Raw genomic sequence first — 21,229 nt, forward strand, 5'->3', positions numbered from 1 at the left:
AATTACTAAAGTATCATTTAATGAAATGGCTCCGAGTGCGAGCGTGCTCGGTGGCTGCCACCGGCCATCCTACACTACTGGCCATTAAAATTTCTACACCACGAAGATGACGTGCTACAGACGCGAAATTTAACCGACAGGAAGAAGATGCTGTCATATGCAAATGATTAGCTTTTCAGAGCATTCACACAAGGTTGAAGCCGGTGGCGACACCTACAACGTGCTGACATGAGGAAAGTTTCCAACCGATTTCTCATACACAAACAGCAGTTGATCGGCGTTGCCTGGTGAAACGTTGTTGTGATGCCTCGTGTATGCAGGAGAAATGCGTACCATCACGTTTCCGACTTTGATAAAGGTCGGATTGTAGCCTATTGCGATTGCGGTTTATCGTATCGCGACATTTCTGCTCGCGTTGGTCGAGATCCAATGACTGTTAGCAGAATATCGAATCGGTGGGTTCAGGAGGGTAATACTGAACGAAGTGCTGGATCCCAACGGCCTAGTATCACTAGCAGTCGAGATGACAGGCATCTTATCCGCATGGCTGAACGGATCGTGCAGCCACATCTCGATCCCTGAGTCAACAGATGGGGACGTTTGTAAGACAACAACCATCTGCACGAACAGTTCGACGACGTTGCAGTAGCATGGACTATCAGCTCGGAGACCATGGCTGCGGACACCCCTGACGCTGCGTCACAGACAGGAGCGCCTGCGATGGTGTACTCAACGACGAACCTGGGTGCACGAATGGCAAAACGTCATTTTTTCGGATGAATCCAAGTTATGTTTACAGGTCATGATGGTCGCATCCGTGTTTGGCGACATCGCGGTGAACACACATTGGAAGCGTGTATTCGTCATCGCCATACTGGCGTATCACCCGGCGTGATGGTATGAGGTGCCATTGGTTACACGTCTCGGTCACCTCTTGTTGGCATTGACGGCACTTTGAACAGTGGACGTTACATTTCAGATTCGTTACGACCCGTGGCTTTACCCTTCATTCGATTCCTGCGAAACCCTACATTTCAACAGGATAATGCACGACCGCATGTTGCAGGTCCTGTACGGGCCTTTCTGGATACAGAAAATGTTCGACTGCTGCCCTGGCTAGCACATTCCCCAGATCTCTCACCAATTGAAAACGTCTGGTCAATGGTGGACGAGCAACTGCCTCATCACAATACGCCAGTCACTACTCATGATGAACTGTGGTATCCTGTTGAAGCTGCATGGGCAGCTGTACCTGTACACGCCATCAAAGCTCTGTTTGACTCAATGCCCAGGCGTATCAAGACCGTTATTACGGTCAGAGGTCGTTGTTCTGAGTACTGATTTCTCAGGATCTATGCACCCACACTGCATGTTATCATCTGCATTTCTTCTTGGTGTAGCAATTTTAATGGCCAGTAGTGTTTATCGTGGTGGGACAGGACGCTCGTAGTGCAGAGCCGCTGGAGGCGTGCTCACCTGGGTGTGCTCCATTGGGTCCACCAGATCCCGCACGATTGCTATAGGCTTCTGGTGGATACTTGCAGTTCTGTTGCCAACTTTGTCATGACTGTGTGGTGGTATCAATATGTGATACTACAGTATGTAAAACTTATCAGCAGACCTTACTACAATTTGAAAGTATGAGGGACATAAAATAAAGGGACAAACCGATGTAGAAATGAAATAGCTTGTAGGAGGAGTTTTATACTTTCATGTCTTCATGTTGGCATCACTGGGATGAGTTGAGAATAGCTGACTTATAAAAATTGTTGAGGCGTGTGTGGCTCGCGTTCTTGCCGTTCATAACTTGGCGTCGTGTAATAGCGATAGTGGCGTCTCGATTCCTTCTTGTGTTAATGGTGCCACTGAGTTGCTAGTATTGTTTGTTCGCAAGTGGCAGCAGCAGCGGTTATCGATAGCCAGTACTGTGATACTATCTTTGGTGCCACGGATAGTATTCTGGGTCGTCGTGTGTGTCAGGCAGTTCGGCTCCGGACCGATCAGCGAGGAGGTCCACAGCGCGAGGGCAGGCCGGGACCGCTAGCGGTGTGGTAGCAGTGTCGGACCGAGGGGCTGTAGCCGACGACCGAACCCAGGACGTTTGAAGTAGAGTGAACCGTGTCCAGTACTGAACCCTCCACTGTTTGAGATCTCACTGTTGTTTGCATGTTGCTGCTCCCAGGTTCGGTGAGACCAACCACAACAAGTAGAGCCAGTCTGGTTGGCGGAAGCTATTAGCCGCCTTCTACTCCTTGATGTTAGTTTGGATTTAGTATTATTCTTATAAGTGAAGTGCAACCAGCGATATTTTCTGCCTTGTGACCGCCAAACGTGAACTCCTGAAAAAGCGGACCCATACCGAACGAGATTAACGCTAGAGAAAAGAAAGAAAGTTGTAGTGGTGTCTGATCGGAATCCCTTTATACACACATCAAAAAAAAAGTTTTGCATCAACTCGGTTGCGAGAGTTCCGGAACCTGTACAGAAAACTGGAATAGAGATCAATATAAACATCATTTCCGCCTTTTTTATTGCTCATGAAGACAACACATTGCATTTTGTACCATCATACAGCGAGACTTTCAGAGGTGGTGGTCCAGATTGCTGGACATACCCAGTAGCACGTCCTCTTGCATTGATGCATGGCTGTATTCGTCGTGGCATACTATCCACAAGTTCATCAAGGCACTCTTAGTCCAGATTGTCCCAGTCCTCAACGGCGATTCGACGTAGATCGCTCAGAGTGGTTGGTGGGTCACGTCGTCCATAAACAGCCCTTTTGAATCCATCCCAGGCATGTCTGGAGGACATGCTGGCCATTCTAGTCGAGCGATGTCATTATCCTGAAGGAAATCATTCACAAGATGTGCACTACGGGGCTCGAATTGTCGTCCACGAAGACGAATGCCTCGCAGATAAGCTACCGATATGGTTGTAGTATCGGTCGGAGGATGACATCCACGTATCGTACAGCCGTTACGGCGCCTACCATGACCACAAACGGCGTACGTCGGCCCTGAATAATGGATCCCGCCATGAACGTCGGGAGTGAAGTTGTGCATCATGCAGCCTATTACGCACAATTTGAGTCGTAATACGACGTGCTGTGGCTGCACGAAAAGCATTATTCAACATAGTGGCATTGCTGTCAGGGTTTCTCCGAGCCATAATCAGTAGGTAGCGGTCATCCATTTCAGTAGTAGCTTTTGGGCTGCCCTAGCGAGGTATGTCATCGACAGTTCCTGTCGTTCTGTATCTCCTTCATGTCCGAATAACATCGCTTTGAAAATTAAAGCAATAACAGTCCTCGGTCGCAAAAATGAAGCCTTTTTAACCTAGGTTTCGGCCACTTCTAAGAGTGCCTTCATCAGATATCGATCTCCTTCTAATAGGAGCTGCTCATGCATGGTTGTTTCCATCTTTGGGTGGCTTTAGTGACATCTCTGAGCTGTCAAAGGGTCTGTGTCTGTGATACAATATCCACAGTCAACGTCTGTCTTCAGGAGTTCTGGGAACCGGGGTGATGCAAAACTTTTTTTGACTTGTGTAGTATGTGTCAGTGCTCAAGGTCAATATTTTGAGCACTTAACATTACAAGAATTTAAAAATATATACCAACTGTCGGACCATACCTGAGTTCCGCGTTTGCTTATATTTATTTAGTGAAGCAGGGCCGACGTCTGAGAGATCTCTTCTCGCTGACAGTGGGACAGTGATTAGCACCGATGTTTATCTTATCACTTTCGATCAATTAGCACCCACATTAAGTCGCTGTAAATCTCTTAGAAACCTCTTTCAAGTTCAGCAAACAAAATCCTACAGTTCTATCAAAAGAAAGGCAGTATTATAACTCGGTAGCTGCAACTGTTAAAATATAACTTGCACATGCAGGAAACTTCGTCACTTTGTCCGCTATAGGCCTAACGTACATGCGCGAAAATGGCAGCCTATACATGTAGTCGTTGTTGATGTATTTTACGGTGCTGCTATTAATTGCCGCACCCTGTACATTCTGGGATTTTATTATTTATGAACTATACTCTACAAAATTGTTATTTTATTCCAAACAGGTAAAATAATTATTTCTTATGTCTCACTTTTAATTTGTTTCTCGTCTTCACTCACGAGGAGACCACACGGCAATCGGATTTTTGTAATTCTTTATATGTATGGTGCGTGAAGTTCAGAACTCAAATACCAGTGACCAAAGCATTAGACGCCACTCTCAAAAATTCTCGAGAAAATGAAGTTTGAAGTTTCCTGAACTACTTGAGTATCAAAGTATGGTCAGCTCTCCACTAGGCTATGTGATCCTGTGGAAGAATGCTTCGCTGCCATCAATAGGACCTTCGTTCGATTTCCGGTTGATGCACATTTTTAAACAAAGGTGTATTTCCGTGAAGCGTAAAATACGTAAAGATGGAAAACAGCAGTAGCGCTCGAGACTGGTAATCGCTGGTTCGAGTTTTGTTTTGAACATTTTTTGTTTTTTTTTTTTATTTGCGTGATAAACATAAAATTCATCAAATACGTGCAAATTAACACATATCTAATTACGTTTTCTGAAAAGTGCGCCTCTTCTTGTTTCTAAATGCATATCGCATACAAAATCCAGCTTTCATTGTAAATGTAAAGTCTTGAACTCTGATCTTTTATAAAAAAATGTTTATAACGAGCAATGCTCGCAGAACATGAACCTCACTTTAAATATTTGCAGTGGCCAGGAAACGAGCGCTGGCGCCGCAAATACCCCCCTCCCCCCATCCACCCCCACATACAGACACATGGCGAGCGAGCATTCTGCCACATACCCACACTACCTATCGTGAAATCGACCCAATTTTAAGATGTTAAAAGATTCTGAAAAACTTAAGTCGATTTTCTCAATACTTTTTGAGACTTGCATGGATCAGCTTTTGGGCGGCTGATATTTGAGTTCTGATCTTCATGTACTATAAATACAAAAATATGCGAAAATCGTGTGGTCTCCTTGCAGCTGAATTTATTGTTTCCTAGTTTACATGCTACCAATTTCTAACACACATGGATCATTCTTCATGCGCAAGGATACAGAACTCGATGCTCATCCGCAACGTATATCATATGACAGAGAGCAACAGGAAAACGTTCGTATTTCAGTGCAGTTTCCTAACGCTCTGTGTCATATGATATACGTTGCGGATGCACATCGAGTCCTGCGTGCTTCTGCCTGAAGACTAAGACATGTGATAGCATGTACAGTCGAAAACAATAAACATAGTTGAGAGAATAAGAAAAATAAACGAAAAGAGGGGGAACAGAAAGCATTTATTTTCCTCCTTGAAATTCTTAATAATTGGTACTCCAAGCATCTTCCATCACTACGAAAGGTGCAAGATTATACAGACTCGTAGCTTACTGCAGAAACTTTGCTACGCTATTCAGCACTTTGCTATATCAATCGACACCTTTCATCGAATTTTTTCCTTCCGTTATGTGGATGACTGAGTTTATCGGATATAAAATGCTAATCAAACACTATGTCCAACGTAGTATGTAGATTACCAATTCACACCGGAAACATCAACTGCCGATAAGCTACACTGTCAGCATAGTAGACAGAAATATTTTGGGTGGAAACGTTTCCTCTCTTCCCTCTGCCTCACCACCCTTCTCGTAGCTACACACTGCCAGGACTTGTCCAATAACGACAGTCTGCCAACCATATCGGGACGTGTATTATCCAACAACTCCCTTTTTTAATAAAATGGGGGAGAAGTTCGTTGTATTTAGCTAACGTCACTGACTTTTTCTACTGTGTACAGCAGTCTTGTGAAAATAGTGGCTGATGAGGAAATTCCCAGCTTACTGTGACTAACTTTGAGTAGTGGTGATCACAAAATGGTACTTTGTACGTGTTACAGTTCATACAAGGGAGCTACCTTCGGGGGTCCGTGGTCTCCCGAAATATGTATTTATCTAGGAAAAAAAACTGACCAGTACGAATCTGTTGTCAGGCTTAAAACAAGGGTATAACCCAACAATAAGATAAGTCTTCGCACTCTGCAGTTTTATGAGCACTGACAGAAATTAATCTCACGATAGGGTATTTAGTCTGCTTTCCTATTCCACGGAGCTACACTGACTGAAGAGAAAAATGGACTGCTAGTGTCTTCCGAGTGAGAGAGAGTCAGTCAGGACTTATTCTCAGTGTCGCATCCTGTTTTCCTTCGTAGAATTCGAGAGGATACTGACGGAATTCTACCTTTCACGTACAATAGTCGGCTGGAAAGTAATGCCTCTGAATTTTTTATGTGAATCCTTAAAGCGTTTTAAATAAAACAAACGTTATTAACATTATACATCTTATTCTTCATGTCTACATTTTTTTAACATAATCACATCAAAGTGAAATCCTCGAAGGCAATCTTTAAGTTTTGAAAATAGATGAAAATCGAGTTGGGAAATATCAGCACTTTATGGAGGATGATCGATGACTGACTCAAGGCGTCGGAGTGTCGTGTGTGGTCTGGCATTGTCATGCTGAAGAAGGTGCTCCATGTGTAGACGAACTTTTCGAGTTCGTAACTCGATTGCAGCACGCTGCTTCTCACGCAACGACATAGTTGCATTACACACTGCCATGCTACTCGCTACAGTTCAACAGACCTTTAAACGAGGACTTACAGTTTAACGTGGTCTTCTAACACCCTTGCAACTAGATATTTCTCATGTTGAAAATGACTTCTGGCTGTGAATGAAGTGGTACGCGACGGATAAAAATTCTATGAGTAACCGGTTATCGAACATGAGACCTCTGGATCCGTAATCTGGCATTTAATCGATATAGAGGCATTTTATGGAGTTGACATGTTGTTCGTAATAGGTGGTATCCCCAGTGATAGGGAATTACGTGTTTAATTCAGTTCACGTCAGAATAACACCGTTTCGAAAGTGTTTCCTAGGATTTATGTAATACCACAGACCTATAAATATAGGCTCAATGCTCAGGATCATTTTAAGGTCCAAGCGACACAAATCGCTGAATCGCTGCTTGGAGCGCCGAGGTTAGAAGGCCGCCCAAGTGTAAGATTTATATGCAGTGCCTATTGGCAGCGAAAATTGACACGGGTGAAGGCGTGGGAGGGAAAAGGGGGCGGGGGGACGTCAAATTATAAGTCACTTGTCTGTATAAATTGTTTTCGAACCGATCCTGCACAATACAACATAAAAATATATGTTACCAGTATCAGATATTTTCTACGGTAGAAGTTTGAGGGTGTAGGGGCTTACGGAGGTTCAGGGCACTCTCTTGTCCTAGGGGTGGGAAACTGCCCCTAAAGGTGGAAGAATCTGCAATGATCAACGACATGAGGATGCAGAAGGTAATGGAAACCACTGCATTATAGACACGTAACGCGTATCTACAGGACATGTGGCCTGTAATTGAAAGACGTGTCATGATGATCTCTCCTTTAACAAAAGATTCCGGAATAGTCCCCCATTCGGATCTCTGGAACGGGACTGCCAAGGGGGAAGTTACCATGAGAAAAAGATTGAATAATAAACGGAAGGATAACGTTCTACGAGTCGGGGCGTGGAATTTCAGAAGCTTGAACGTGGTAGGGAAACTATAAAATCTGTGAAAGGAAATGCTAGGCTCAATCTATATGTAGTTGGGGTCAGTGAGGTGAAGTGGAAAGAAGACAACGATTTCTGGTTAGATGGGTATAGTGCAATATCAACAGCAGCAGAAAATGACATAACGGGAGTAGGATTCGTTATGAATAGAAAGGTAGGACAGAGAGTGCGTCACTGTGAACAGTTCAGTGATAGGGTTGTTCTTATCACAATCGACAGCATAGCAACACCGACAACGATAAAAAAGTGTTCAAATGTGTGTGAAATCTTATGAGAATTAACTGCTAAGGTCATCAGTCCCTAAGCTTACACACTACTTAACCTAAATTATCCTAAGGACAAACACACACACCCATGCCCGAGGGAGGACTCGAACCTCCGCCGGGACCAGCCGCGACAACGATAGTTCAGGTATACATGCCGACGTCGCAAGCTGAAGATGAAGAGACAGAGCAAGTGTATGAGGATATTGAAAGGGTAATACATTACGTAAAGGGATATGAAAATCTAATATTCATGGGAGATTGGAATGCAGTTGTAGCGGAAGAAGTAGAAGTAAAGGTTAAAGGAGAATATGGGCTTAGGACAAGGAATGAGAGAGGAGAAAGACTAATTGAGTTCTGTAACAAGTTTCAGCTAGTAATAGCGAATACTCTGTTTGAGAATCACAAGACGAAGAGGCGTACTTGGAAAAGGCCGGATGATACCGGCGGATTTCAATTAGATTACATCACGGTCAGACAGAGATTCCGAAATCAGACACTGGATTGTAAGGCGTGCCCAGGAGCAGACATAGACAGATCACAACATAGTAGTGATGAAGAGTAGGCTGAAGTTTAAGACATTAATCAGGAAGAATCAATACTCAAAGAAGTGGTATACGGAAGAACTAAGAAATGACGAGATACGCTTGAAGTTCTCTAAGGCTATAAATACAGCAGTAGGGAATAGGTCAGTAGGCAGTACAGTTGAAGACGAATGGACATCTCTAAAAAGGGCCATCACAGAAGTTGGAAAACTCAGGAATAGAGAAATACAAGTCACTGAGGAATGAAATAAATAGGAAGTGCAGTGAAGCTAATACGAAATGGCTGCAGGAAAAATGTGAAGACATCGCAAAAGAAATGACTGTCGGAAAGACAGACTCAGCATACAGGAAAGTCAAAACAACCTTCGGTAACATTAAATGCAAGGGTGATAACATTAAAAGTGCAACGGGAATTCCACTGCTAAATGCAGACGCTAGAGCGGATAGGTGGAAAAAATACATTGAAAGCCTCTATGAGGAGGAAAATTTGTCTGATGTGATAGAAGAAGAAACAGGAGTCGATTCAGAAGAGATAGGGGACCCAGTAATAGAATCAGAATTTAAAAGAGCTTTGGAGGACTTAAGATCAAATAAGGTAGAAGGGACAGATAACTTTCCGCCAGAATTTCTAAAATCGTTGGGGGAAGTGGCAACAAAACGACTATTCACGTTGGTGTATAGACTGTAGGTATCTGGCGCATACCATCGGACTTTCGGAAAAGCATCATGCACAAAATTCCGAAGACGGCAAGAGCTGAAAAGTGCGAGAATTACCGCACAATCAGCTTAGCAGCTCACGCATCCAAGTTGCTGACAAGAAAAATATACACAAGAATGGAAAAGAAAATTGAGGAAGCGTTAGATGACGATCAGTCTGGCTTTAGGTTAGGTAAAGGCATGAGAGAGGCAATTCTGACATACCGGTTAATAATGGAAGCAAGGCTAAAGAAAAATCAAGACACTTTCATAGGATTTGTAGATCAGGAAAAAGCGTTCGACAATGTAAAAGGGTACAAGAGGTTCGAAATTCTGAGAAAAATAGGGTAAGCTATGGCGAGAGACGGGTGAGTGGACCACCAAGAACGAAGTACTCATATTAAAAAGAGTGTAAGACAAGGATGTAGCCTTTCGCCTCTACTGTTCAATCTGTACATCGAGTAAGCAACGATAAAAATTTAAAAAAGGGTCATGAGTGGAATTAAGATTCAAGGTGAAAGGATATCAGTGATAATATTCGCTGATGACATTGCTTTCCTGAGTGAAAGTGAAGAAGAATTACATGATCTGCTCAACGGAATGAACAGTCTAATGAGGACGTAGACTGCAAGTGCAACTCTGAGATGAAGAGGTTAGCACAGGAGAGGAATTCGTGGCGGGCCGCATCAAACCACTCAAAAGAGTGACGACCAAAAAATCGAAGAAAGACGAAGGTAATGAGAAGTATAAATTAGAACAGCGAGAAACTTAACGTCAGGATTGATGGTCACGAGGCAGATGAAGGAATTCTGCCACCTAGGCAGTAAAATAACCAATGACGGACGGAGCAAGGAGGATATCAAAAGCATACCAGCAATGGCAAAAAGAGCATTCCTGGCCAAGAGAAGTCTACTTATATCAAATATCGGCCTTAATTTGAGGAAGAAATTTCTGAGAATGTATTTGTGGAGTACAGCATTGTATGGTAGTGAAACATGGACTGTGGAAAAACCGGAACAAAAGAGAATCGAATCATTTGAGATGTGGTGCTACAGACGAATGTTGAAAATTACGAGGACTGCTAAGGTAAGGAATGGGGAGGTTCTACGCAGAATCGGAGAGGAAAGGAACATGTGGAAAACACTGATAAGGAGAAGGGACAGGATGATAGGACACCTGTTAAGACATGAGGGAACAACTTCCATGGTTCTAGTGGGAGCTGTAGAGGGCAAGAACTGTAGAGGAAGACAGAGACTGGAATACATCCAGCAAATAACTCAGGACGTAGACTGCAAGTGCAACTCTGAGATGAAGAGGTTAACACAGGAGAGGAATTCGTGGCGGGCCGCATCAAACCAGTCAAAAGAGTGACGCCCAAAAAAAGTGACGAATTCAACCACTTCAAACCAAGTTAAGAATCCTGTGACCGACTAATCATTTCACAAAATAATATTTTATAGTAAATGCTATCAGATCACTTAGACAATACCGTCATGTCATTCATCACAATGTTCCTTGGAATGCAAGACTTGCTTGACGTTTCATATTAGCAGTTCAAGATGTTCTGGCGATCACCACAGACTAATGGGCACCAAGTGCACTTAATGATCTCTTTTCTATCTCGCTTTGTGGCCTATGTTGTCCCTCGTCTTTCAATAGAACAATGGCACTAAAAAACGCAATTGTTAAAACTATATAAAAGGAGAGTGATAAAAATTATGAAATTATTGCCAAATGTATGCAAGCGTAAACCTTCTCCAACATTAAAATTAACTACGGACTTTAGCACTATTACCATCCAATTCCGTACTGGCCTCAGAAAACATTCAAGTGTCAATACAATATTAGCTATTCTTAAGACTTCTTACAGCCTAGAGGTTTTGTGTGACTCGGTAGAATTCGAGTTACTGCGTCCTATTTTTTACGTGTAAATTCTTAAATCTTTTGAAATAAAACAGACGTAATTAACATTCTATAACTTTATTTTTCATGTCTAGATATTTGCACCCTTCTGCCGCTAGAGGGCTCCGAACTGTAGAGTGTAACACGGTGATGTGTAATGTAGCTATGTCTATGTGTGAGAAACAGTGTGCTTAATCGAGTCTAGAACTCTAAGAATTGGTCCACACATGAAGCAACCCCTCCTTCAGCATTGCAATGTCAGAAGACGCACTAGCGATGCTACATCTGCAGCAATTCGACGTCTGGGATTCGCTGTTATCGATCGTCCTCGATACAGTCCCGAGTTGGTCCCATCCGATAATCATCGGTTTCCAAAACTTATTGCCAAATGTATGCAAGCGTAAACCTTCTCCAACATTAAAATTAACTACGGACTTTAGCACTATTACCATCCAATTCCGTACTGGCCTCAGATAGTGATGAAGCGTTGCAGGCAAATGTGAGGTTGTGTTTCCGTCAATAAAGACAAACCTTCTACACTGACGGCATCAACAAACTGGCGTCGCTTGGGAGAAATGTATTGAGAAATAAATATGTAGAAGTGAAGAGGAAAGATGTAGAATGTTCAGAACGTTTGTTTTGTTTAAAAAACTGAGAATTTTCACATAAAAATTCGGATGCATTCCTTTTCAGCATGCCCTCGTACGTTTGAGCTCATAAGATATTCTAAGTTTCTTCAAGACCAGGATATCGATGGTACTGGACGGTAGTGTTTTTGTATCGCCTTCCAATACAAACACCTGAATAAAAAAGTTTCATGAAGACTTACAGATTAACGCTTACGATGATTACCTGCCAATTGGTTGTGTCTACAGGATGAACCCGAAATCAACCAATAAATATTTTGAGATTATTGCTGGACAGAGAATGTAAGTACCTTGGTGAAAGGGAACCACGGTCTTCAGTGGTTCGTCATATGGTACTTGCATTTCATTTCTTTTCTGATCCCCATTCTTCTTTGTATCTATATTGCACTGAAAATATCTGCGCAACAGAACAAGTGGCTACGGTATACTCTATCTCACTTGTTTTAAAACAAACCTGTTCCATACACTCACCTTAAGTGCTGTCGACTGCACAAATACCCACTTTACCCTTCCCCCTCAAGCTTGTATTCCTTGTTGGTCGGTTCCATCTTGGATTTGTTTTTCCGATATTGTTAGTTGTACCTTAACAGTGATAGAGAGCAGCAGCCATAAATTTATTAGTGATGAGTTAACCGACGTTCACCACGTGTGTGCATTCCTTGAATGAAATGGGATAGGGACACAAAGACAAAGCTGAGTTGCTCCCGCAGCGACGGCAAGCACATAGTAGCATTTTTGCATAGCTTACTACCAGGTGTTCAGGTGAATTATTGTTTCCATTTTATACAAAAAATTTTGATGGCCGATTCAGTCTTCTTCATCTGCTCCGAGTTTCACTGTTACGTGCACTCGTTGCCTGGACTTCGACCACTTTGTTAACTACTGACTGTCTCGCGCCTCTATTTACTGCTGGCTACTCATTCCCGAAGCCCACTACGTACCGATACATCATAAAACGCACATTTTCTCTGCGTTTCCCATATCTGGTGATGTGATTTGTTTGGTTGTTACATCTGTACGTAGGTGCGCGTGAGAAACCGAAGCTTTAGGTGCTAGGATCGAAGATACTGGCCATGGGAGATATGCCATAACAATCCATTTGGAAGAGCGTGTGTTACAATTAGATTGTGCCAAAGGTGCCACCGGTAGTTGCGGCGTTCTACGATCTCATAACAAGGGCCAAAACCTGTTTTGCGGATGTTAGATGCACAACTACTGCAGCAGTATCACCGCACAAGGTGCATTCATTGCACGCAGCGGTCATTCCATGCGGAGTAGAGTTTGCAAATGGGTCCCCACAATAAGTGCAGGAAACCACAGTTTAGCTGCTTTTGTGCTGGGCCGGCCGGGGTGGCCGAGCGGTTCTAGGCGCTACAGTCTGGAACCGCGCGACCGCTACGGTCGCAGGTTCGAATCCTGCCTCGGGCATGGATGTGTGTGATGTCCTTAGGTTAGTTAGGTTTAAATAGTTCTAAGTTCTAGGGGACTGATGACCTCAGAAGTTAAGTCCCATAGTGCTCAGAGCCATTTTTTTGCTTTTGTGTTGTTTACAGAGTGCACAATTACAAGAGGGAGTATGTTCGACAGCAAGGATAGCCACTGTGGGGTAACTAAAACCCACACAAAGTGGTATCCTGATGCTGTCAACAAAAGTTTGCTGTGAATGTGGTGAGGTGGTATTGTCAACGATTATGTGATTGGACCTGACGTACTTTCCGATAAACTGAACGGAGTCGTCACGCCTTCTTACAGGTCCTGGAAGATGCGCCAATGGGAATTTGCCGGCTTATTTGGTTTCAACGTACAACTCTGTACTCGATGTTAGGAACCGCATTGATGTACAGTTTGAATTACAGTAAATTGGCTGAGGCGTTCCTGTTTTCGATGTCATCTCCGTCGCCAGACATGAATACAATGGACTGTTTCTTCTTGTGGGGGCATGTGAACAGCCTACTTTACGAGACTCATATAGAAACCCATGTGGATCTCATTAGTAATACGTCTGCAGCCTTGGAGATAGTCCACCAAATTCCTGGGATTCTTGAGCGTGAAAGACCGTCGAATGTAAACAGCTGTGTCACTCTTCCGTGATCATATGGTCGATACTTGGACAGCGTCTCTACCGGAACAATTCTACATTTGTTACGCACTGTATTGTACGCTGGCGAACAGACTGAACGTGTGATAAAAATGTAAGTAATTTGTTTACAGGTTGTCCAATGGCCCTGTGTTTTATGTTTAAGTTCTGGTGTTTGTGTATCGCAGGCTCTCTCACTGTTGTGAAGGTGTTTTCATAAAAACAAAGGTAATTTCGCAACAAACCGATTAAATCATAATTATAGTACTAAAATGTCGCATTGGCCTGGATATCACGGGCGGTGGGTTCAGCCGCCTGTTGGAAAGGATGTTCTTCCTCCGCGCACATTAGCCCATTCCCTCAGGATATGAGAGAGTTGTGTCATACGTAATGTTGTAGAGCTTGGATGCGTGTGTAGTGCAGGATTATATTCGTGTTGTATGATGAGAAAGGGGAAGAGAGTGAACGCCCCCATCCTCGCTTCATGAGACACTGTAGAGAGGTTTGGAATTAAACCGAGGACGTTGGCGGAAAATCTGGTGATCATCACTCTGCACCACCACCCCTCTTCATCTTGCCGGCCAAATACAAGCAGTGAAAGTTAAGCCAATCATCTGCGTTCGAATCGAGCGCAACCGCACGGGCATGCGTTAACAACTGTTTATTTAGTTATTTATTTGCATATTTATGGAAAGGCCAAGCGGAGGCTCGGGTGGTGACGATGGGGGCGGGGGGGGGGGGGGGGGGGGGGGGGAGGGAGGCAGAGTGGGCAGGGTCCAAAACCAGAGGCCTGGCCACAGTGTCCCCCTCACAGCCACTGACATAATGTCTCATAGGAAAGTGGAAAACATGGGAAACAACTGTAGTGTAAGGCATCTTTATTTATTTTTACTTTTCTTGTTTATTTTATTAATTTTTTATTTTTTTTTTTTTTTTTTTTTTTGCTATTATAAAATTGTAGGGAGCGTACATCACCTATGTAGAAGAAAACACAGAAGACTGAAAAAATAAATAAATACTTAAATAAATGCAACCCGCTTATGGCGCGCCCTCCCATCCGCGGAGGTCGAGGGTTGGAATCTATCATAGGTGTTTGAATATCAGATAGTGCCGGAGGTGGGAGTTGGTGTCCCCAGTTCCCGGTACGCCCCAACTAAGTGACCCTTCGAAGAGTGCTGCGTGCTGCTTGCGTTCGAGTGTTGCATGGGCTGTTTGTCCAGAAGTCAAAGTAATGGCTCAGAGCACTATGGTGCTTAGCTTCTGAGGTCATCAGTCCCCTAGAATTTACAAGGGAACCTCCCCATCGCACCCCCCTCAGATGTAGTTATAAGCTGGCACAGTGGATAGGCCTTGAGAAACTGAACACAGATCAATCGAGAAAACAGGAAGAAGTTGTGTGGAACTATGAAAAAAATAAGGAAAATATACAAACTGAACACAGATCGATCGAGAAAACAGGAAGAAGTTGTGTGGAACTATGAAAAAAATAAGGAAAATATACAAACTGAGTAGTCCATGCGCAACATAGGCAACATCAAGGGAAATATGAGATCAGGAGCGACGTGGTCCCGTGGTAGCGTGAGCAGCTGCGGAACGCGAGGTCCTTGCTTCAACTCTTTCCTCGAGTGAAAATTCTAATTTCTTTATTTTCGCAAAGTTATGATCTGTCCATTCGTTCATTGACCTCTCTGTTCACTGTAATTAGTTGTCTTGCGACCACACCGCAAAACCGTGCGATTAGGAGACGAAAGGACGTGCCTCTCCAATGGGAACCGAAAACATTTGATCGCAAGGTAATAGATCAGCTGATTCCTCCACAGGGAAACACGTCTGATATATTCTATACGACACTGGTGACGGCATGTGCGTCACATGACAGGAATATGTTGTCGACCCACCTAACTTGTACACTTGGCGAATGGGTAAAAAGATTCTTCTACCTTGCCTGATTTAGGTTTTCTTGTGGATGTGATAATCACTCCCAAAAAAGTGATGAAAACATAAGAGTTTGTCACATAAACTGCAACAAATGAATGCAACAGTTTCACAGTCGCACAGTTTCCTTGTGCTCTGTCAAAACATATGCATCGGACGGACAGATAGTAATTGTCTGAAAATAAAAAATTAAACTTTTCACTCGAGGGAAGACGTGAACCAAGGATCTTTCATTCCGCAACCGCTCACGCTAACCACGCGACCACAGCGCTCCTGAGCTTACGTGTCCCTTGATGTTGCCTATCTTGCGCATAGACTACTCAGTTTCTATATTTTGCTTATTTTTTTCATAGTTCCACACAACTTCTTCCTATTTTCTCGATTGATCTGTGTTCAGTTTTTCAAGGCCTATCCACTGTGCCAACTTGTAACTAAATCTGGGGGGGGGGAGGGGGGTGCGATGGGGAACTTCCCTTGTTAGAACTACTTAAACCTAACTAACCTAAGGACATCACACACATCCATGCCCAAGGCAAGATTCGAACCTGCGACCGTAGTGGTCGCGCGGTTCCAGAGAGTAGCTCTAGAACCGCTCGGCCAGTCGGGCCGGCTTCCAGAATTCGAGGCGGTATTTTGCTCCCTCACGAAAAAGGTAACTGACTGTCCACTCCTTTACCCACATAATGACATGATATTTGGCGGTGGTAAAATATGTGTTCATCAGGTATAGAAATATATGCGGTTCGATCGCATCAGTTGGCACTCACACGTAGCAGACAATCTTTTGATGCACGAATTGCCAACGTCGTGGAAGAGGCGCAGGTCAGACGGTGATCATTACTGTCGAGTTGCTGAAAAAACGGGAATCTGACAAATCGGTATTGCACAGTCGCTGTTTTGTGGTAAGTTTGCTGTTGTCTGTGTGATACCACATCGTCCAAACGTCGGTAGGAAGGAAGGGCTGGGGATGGTACTCTACATGTACACCGCCAGTTTCTTACGAGGAACAGTGCGCAATAGAAGGATGCAAAAATTCCTGGCCGACCGTGTGTCTGGGAGACCGGTGTGTGTGCAAATGTAGCGACGAAGAAGGGCGAAATGTGAGGTGAGGCGTGGTTTGGTCCACAGACACAGGCGGTGAGATAGACGCAGGCAGGGGGATCTTAAGCAAACTGCGTGTTAGGGACGTGCTCCATCCGGTGCTTTGTATTCCCTTTGTACTCATACACAAGGCCGCAGCTTACATCCAGATGTTGACAAGTCCGAGGCACCTTTCCATGGCTGGCAGGGTGAGACTCATAACGGACTTTAAACACGGAGCCAGCCATAACACCCAAAGTCCACATAAAGGTCGCACCTAATCGCCATCGGCAGAGGGAGCACCTGTGTGATATGGACCAATTTTGATTCCACATAACAACTAAGAAAGTTAACATGTTGAAGGGTCTCCAGAGGTTCTGGTAGACTTCGTTGTGGATGATGTGTAACAGGAGACGGAAATTCGTGTTTTCTGTGCATCTGACGCTGGGGGTAAAGGTAACGCCCAGGTACCGCAAGTTCCACATTAGTGGCAGAGTTGCCACCTCATCTTTCTGAAGGACATGTCCAAGGTACATTGCTGAAGATTTGACCACGTTCATTGCATTGCCTGCAACAACCCCATAACACGTGATCAGTTAGAGGATCGCTCGGATCTCAGAGCTGGAGTGGATGGGAAGTAGGAGGTCATCAGTATATGCCTAGCAACAGAACTTGTGTTTGCGAAGAGTGAGTCAAGGTAGCTCGGTCGACAGGGCAATAGCATACAGGGGGTAGAGATGGAGCACCCTTGCCGAACAAAGTAGCGGATGCGTACCTGCCTTGCCAAACGTTCGCTGACTTGGACTCGGGAAATTGCACCACTGTAAAGAGGCTGGAGGACGCCAGTGATGGGAGGTGGGATGTCTATGCAAGTTGCGACCGAAAATAGGAAATGTTGGCTCACTTTATCGAAGGTGCTATCGAAATCTATAGCGACGGCCGCTGCACGTATTCCCAGTTAAGTAGCAGCATTCGCCTGTGGCAGTCTGTATGTCAACCTATCCCCTAGCGTCGTTTGTTCTGGGCAGGGGATGTGAGGAAGCATCGATGGGAGGTGCATTACCTGTAAGCCGGCGAAGATCTTGTAATCTACATTGAGCAGAGTGAGCGTTAGATAGTCTGTGACCGTCGAACCACGGGATTGGCGTAGGCCCTCAGCAGAGGCAGGCCACATTGCTTGGTCAGATGTCATGAATTTCTGGAACATAATCGTCCACTGCAATGCCATGAGCTTCCAAAGGGCTCAGTAAAACTCAGTCGGTAGGCTGTCAATGTCGAGCGATCTGTTAATTGCAGCCGTGCGGGATTAGCCGAGCGGTCTAGCGCGCTGCAGTCATGGACCGTGCAGCTGGTCCCGCGGAGGTTCGAGTCCTCCCTCGGGCATGGGTGTATGTATTTGTCCTTAGGATAATTTAGGTTAAGTAGTGTGTAAGCTTAGGGACTGATGACCTTAGCAGCTAAATCCAATAAGAGTTCACACATTTTTTGTTAATTGCAACCTCGTAGAGTGTGTCGTCGACTTCATCTCATGTGACCCCCATTGGTAAAGTATCCGTCTCCAAGTGGGTGAGGGTTCACATGACATATTGGAAGATGGAGTCATCATCCTCTTTCCTGTAATTGTGCCAGTGCGCTCGACTAACGTGTAAATGATGTCCTTCTGTTTGACAATCCACAGTCATGTGGCTTGACCAGTGTGTCAATGATCTGTCTACGATGCCGTCGTTCATCGGGCTAATGTGATGCATGGATGAAATTCCCAATCCCACCTGGTCATGGTGTCGAATTTGTGCCACCACCCTCTTCAATTTGTGGCACCTCTGCACAATAATCCTTCCCTTAGTTCTGTGTCATTCCATCTGGTTTTCTGGGGTTTATGGTGGGCATCCAGATCTTGGAGGATGACACATTAGAAGTTGATGGTGTTTTGATGCCATTCATTCAATTCTTTTCCATATCTCATTAGTGTTCTCCTGATCTCTGTGTTGGCGCAGTCCACCCACCACATTAGCGTTTAGCAGTATCTGGGAAGGCATCGCTCACAGGCTGCCCATGTCTTGCTGACTCGATGTAAGAGCAGTGGTCATAAAAGGGCAGTGGCAATGTAAGATCATACGAAACATATCCTGTGTAGATGGCTTGCGGAATGGCCAGGTCGGTCTCCATGTCGGACTTCCCACATATCGCAGAGCAAGAGGTCTCACACCACTAAAGTAGTTCCTGGCAGATCGCATAGTGGAGAGCCTGATCTTTTGGATGCAGAAAGCAGTTATATCACTCCTAGCAGGCAGTGTTTATATCGCTCTAAAAACAGGGGGCGATGTCTTCAGAATAAAACCGGATTCTTTCATGTCATTGGGTGGTGCCTAATGAGGCATAAACATTAATAAAGCTCGTCTCCATGGCAGTGAGAGCCATGCCCCTAACTGATGGAAGAAAGGTGACAGGAATTCCCATGCAGAAGTAGGTGGACACTCCATGGTCTATGGGATCACCTGTGGAGGCATGGGAGACTTCCTGCAGGAGGGCAATATTGATATCAGAAGCCCAGAACATTTCTCACATACGACGGATTTTCAACTGTGAACTGATGTTGCTGGTGTTGATTGTTGATGCCTTGGAGGCAGACGCTGGTGTATCGTCCATATGGTCCTCTGGAGATGTAGTAGTGGTTCATGATATGGTATCGAGAGAGTAAATTAACCTATTAAATACGTCAGTATCTTCATGTTGCTAGGGAGTGGGACGGGCGTAGGCACACCGGTAGGTGTCGCCACACTCACATCGTCTCCTTCGGCAGAGGCCGTTTTGTGAGCGTCGTTCGGCCTCTTCTTCGGCCTGCTATATCTCTGCCAGAGACGGCTCGCCACCTTCTCTTGCTGCCTTTCGGAGAACATTATTTCCCCACATGACCATCTGTGTCCAATAATGGCAGGAATTCGCATCGCTTCGTCAAGAAGGCCGCTGTGGGCATGATGAGCGAGTCGATCTCCATCTTGTTGGGGAGGACTGGGTCAGCAGTCTGCAGCATCTGCGCCATCGGAGCGATGTCGACGGCCCTACCCTCCGTAGGGATATGCTCTGGCTCAGTTGTAGTGTGCGGGTGTCGTTGCGAGGCGGCAGGAGAAGCGAGAGCAGGTGCGTTGGTCTCCGGAAACAACATTGTTTACGACGAGGGTGGCCCGTCGGCGGCTGTCAGTTGCGTAATGAGCCCCAGTAGGTATTCTAATCTAAAGTGGCTTTCTTTGTCCCACCCGGAACAAGTCCTAGGCTGGCGGTCGAGCACGATTATTGCACGGTATCCTCCAATCTGTAGGTAGGACGGAATGTGGTTGCCGACATCAATGATTGTCTGCCGGACGCCGTTTAGGAGACGATATGTCCAAAATTGTGTCTATTTCTCCGCAGTATGGCCATGGACTGTGCCATATGATCGGCGTGCCGCGACAACGTTCTCTGCTGGAAGTTCGAATGTCAATTCGAAAACGCATAGCGTACGTATGCCTGAGCCTGCGTGGTCGATGATCACGCCACCGGTCACTGTGGCCGAGCGGTTCTAGGCCCTTCAGTCCGGAACCGCGCTGCTGCTACAGTCGCAGGTTCGAATCCTGCCTAGGGCATGCACGTGTTTGATGTCCTTAGGTGAGTTAGGTTTAAGTATTTCTAAGTCTAGGGGACAGATGACCTACGATGTTAAGTCCCACAGTGCTTACAGGCATGATAGAAGTGGAGCCCCTGTTTAGTCTCCAGTAGGATGTGTTCGCACGCCGCGTCATTGACGATTTTAACGTAGACCTTGCTATTCACGATCGACAACTTTATTCCTGCAAAGTCGGTCGCCGGGATCTTGACTTCATGTCTTAGAAAACATTCAACCTGGAATGCCTTGAGTCGGACATAGTCGTTGCAGAAGGCAAATTTGAGTGTACGTTTAAGATAACGGTTCACTACGTATCGTAGACGCTAAGCCGGCACGTAAGTAACGGACGTCAGAACGTAAACAAGGCGAGCTCTCGCTCTGCACATGGAAACACAATAGTGCGTCTATACTGGTGCCTTGCCAAAGGCAGACTGCACCTTAATTACTGCGGATGGCATTACGTCATTGCTCACTGACGAGCATTGTTATTACAATAATTATTTTGTCTTACTGAACATTAGTTGACCATGTATAGTAACAATAAACAAATTAGAAATACCAATTTCAGACGATTTCCATGGCGAAAATTTTAAAAAAAGTGTGTTAATTATATGTGTTCAGTACGTAACAGTAATTCTCCTTAAAATGAAAGAAGAAACTGCAATGCGATATAAGTTGACTGTGAATAGCTTTCACGCTTCAATCATCTTGTTTTCCTGCACGAGTGAAACGTCGAAAAAATAAAGTTGCCTAATTAAGTGTTGTTTGTTTGCAGGCACATGTCTGCAGTTCTGGTGAATACTGAAATCCCCATGCCACAGAAC

General features: G+C 44.7%; 1 protein-coding gene across 1 annotated transcript in view; it reads left to right on the forward strand.

Moving 5' to 3' along the window:
* Positions 1-21,229, forward strand: part of LOC124789384 (metabotropic glutamate receptor 4-like) — an 876,620-nt gene that overhangs the window by 782,364 nt on the left and 73,027 nt on the right. The window lies entirely within an intron of this gene.

Source organism: Schistocerca piceifrons, chromosome 3, assembly GCF_021461385.2.
Source record: "Schistocerca piceifrons isolate TAMUIC-IGC-003096 chromosome 3, iqSchPice1.1, whole genome shotgun sequence".
Classification (NCBI taxonomy): Eukaryota; Metazoa; Arthropoda; class Insecta; order Orthoptera; family Acrididae; genus Schistocerca; species Schistocerca piceifrons.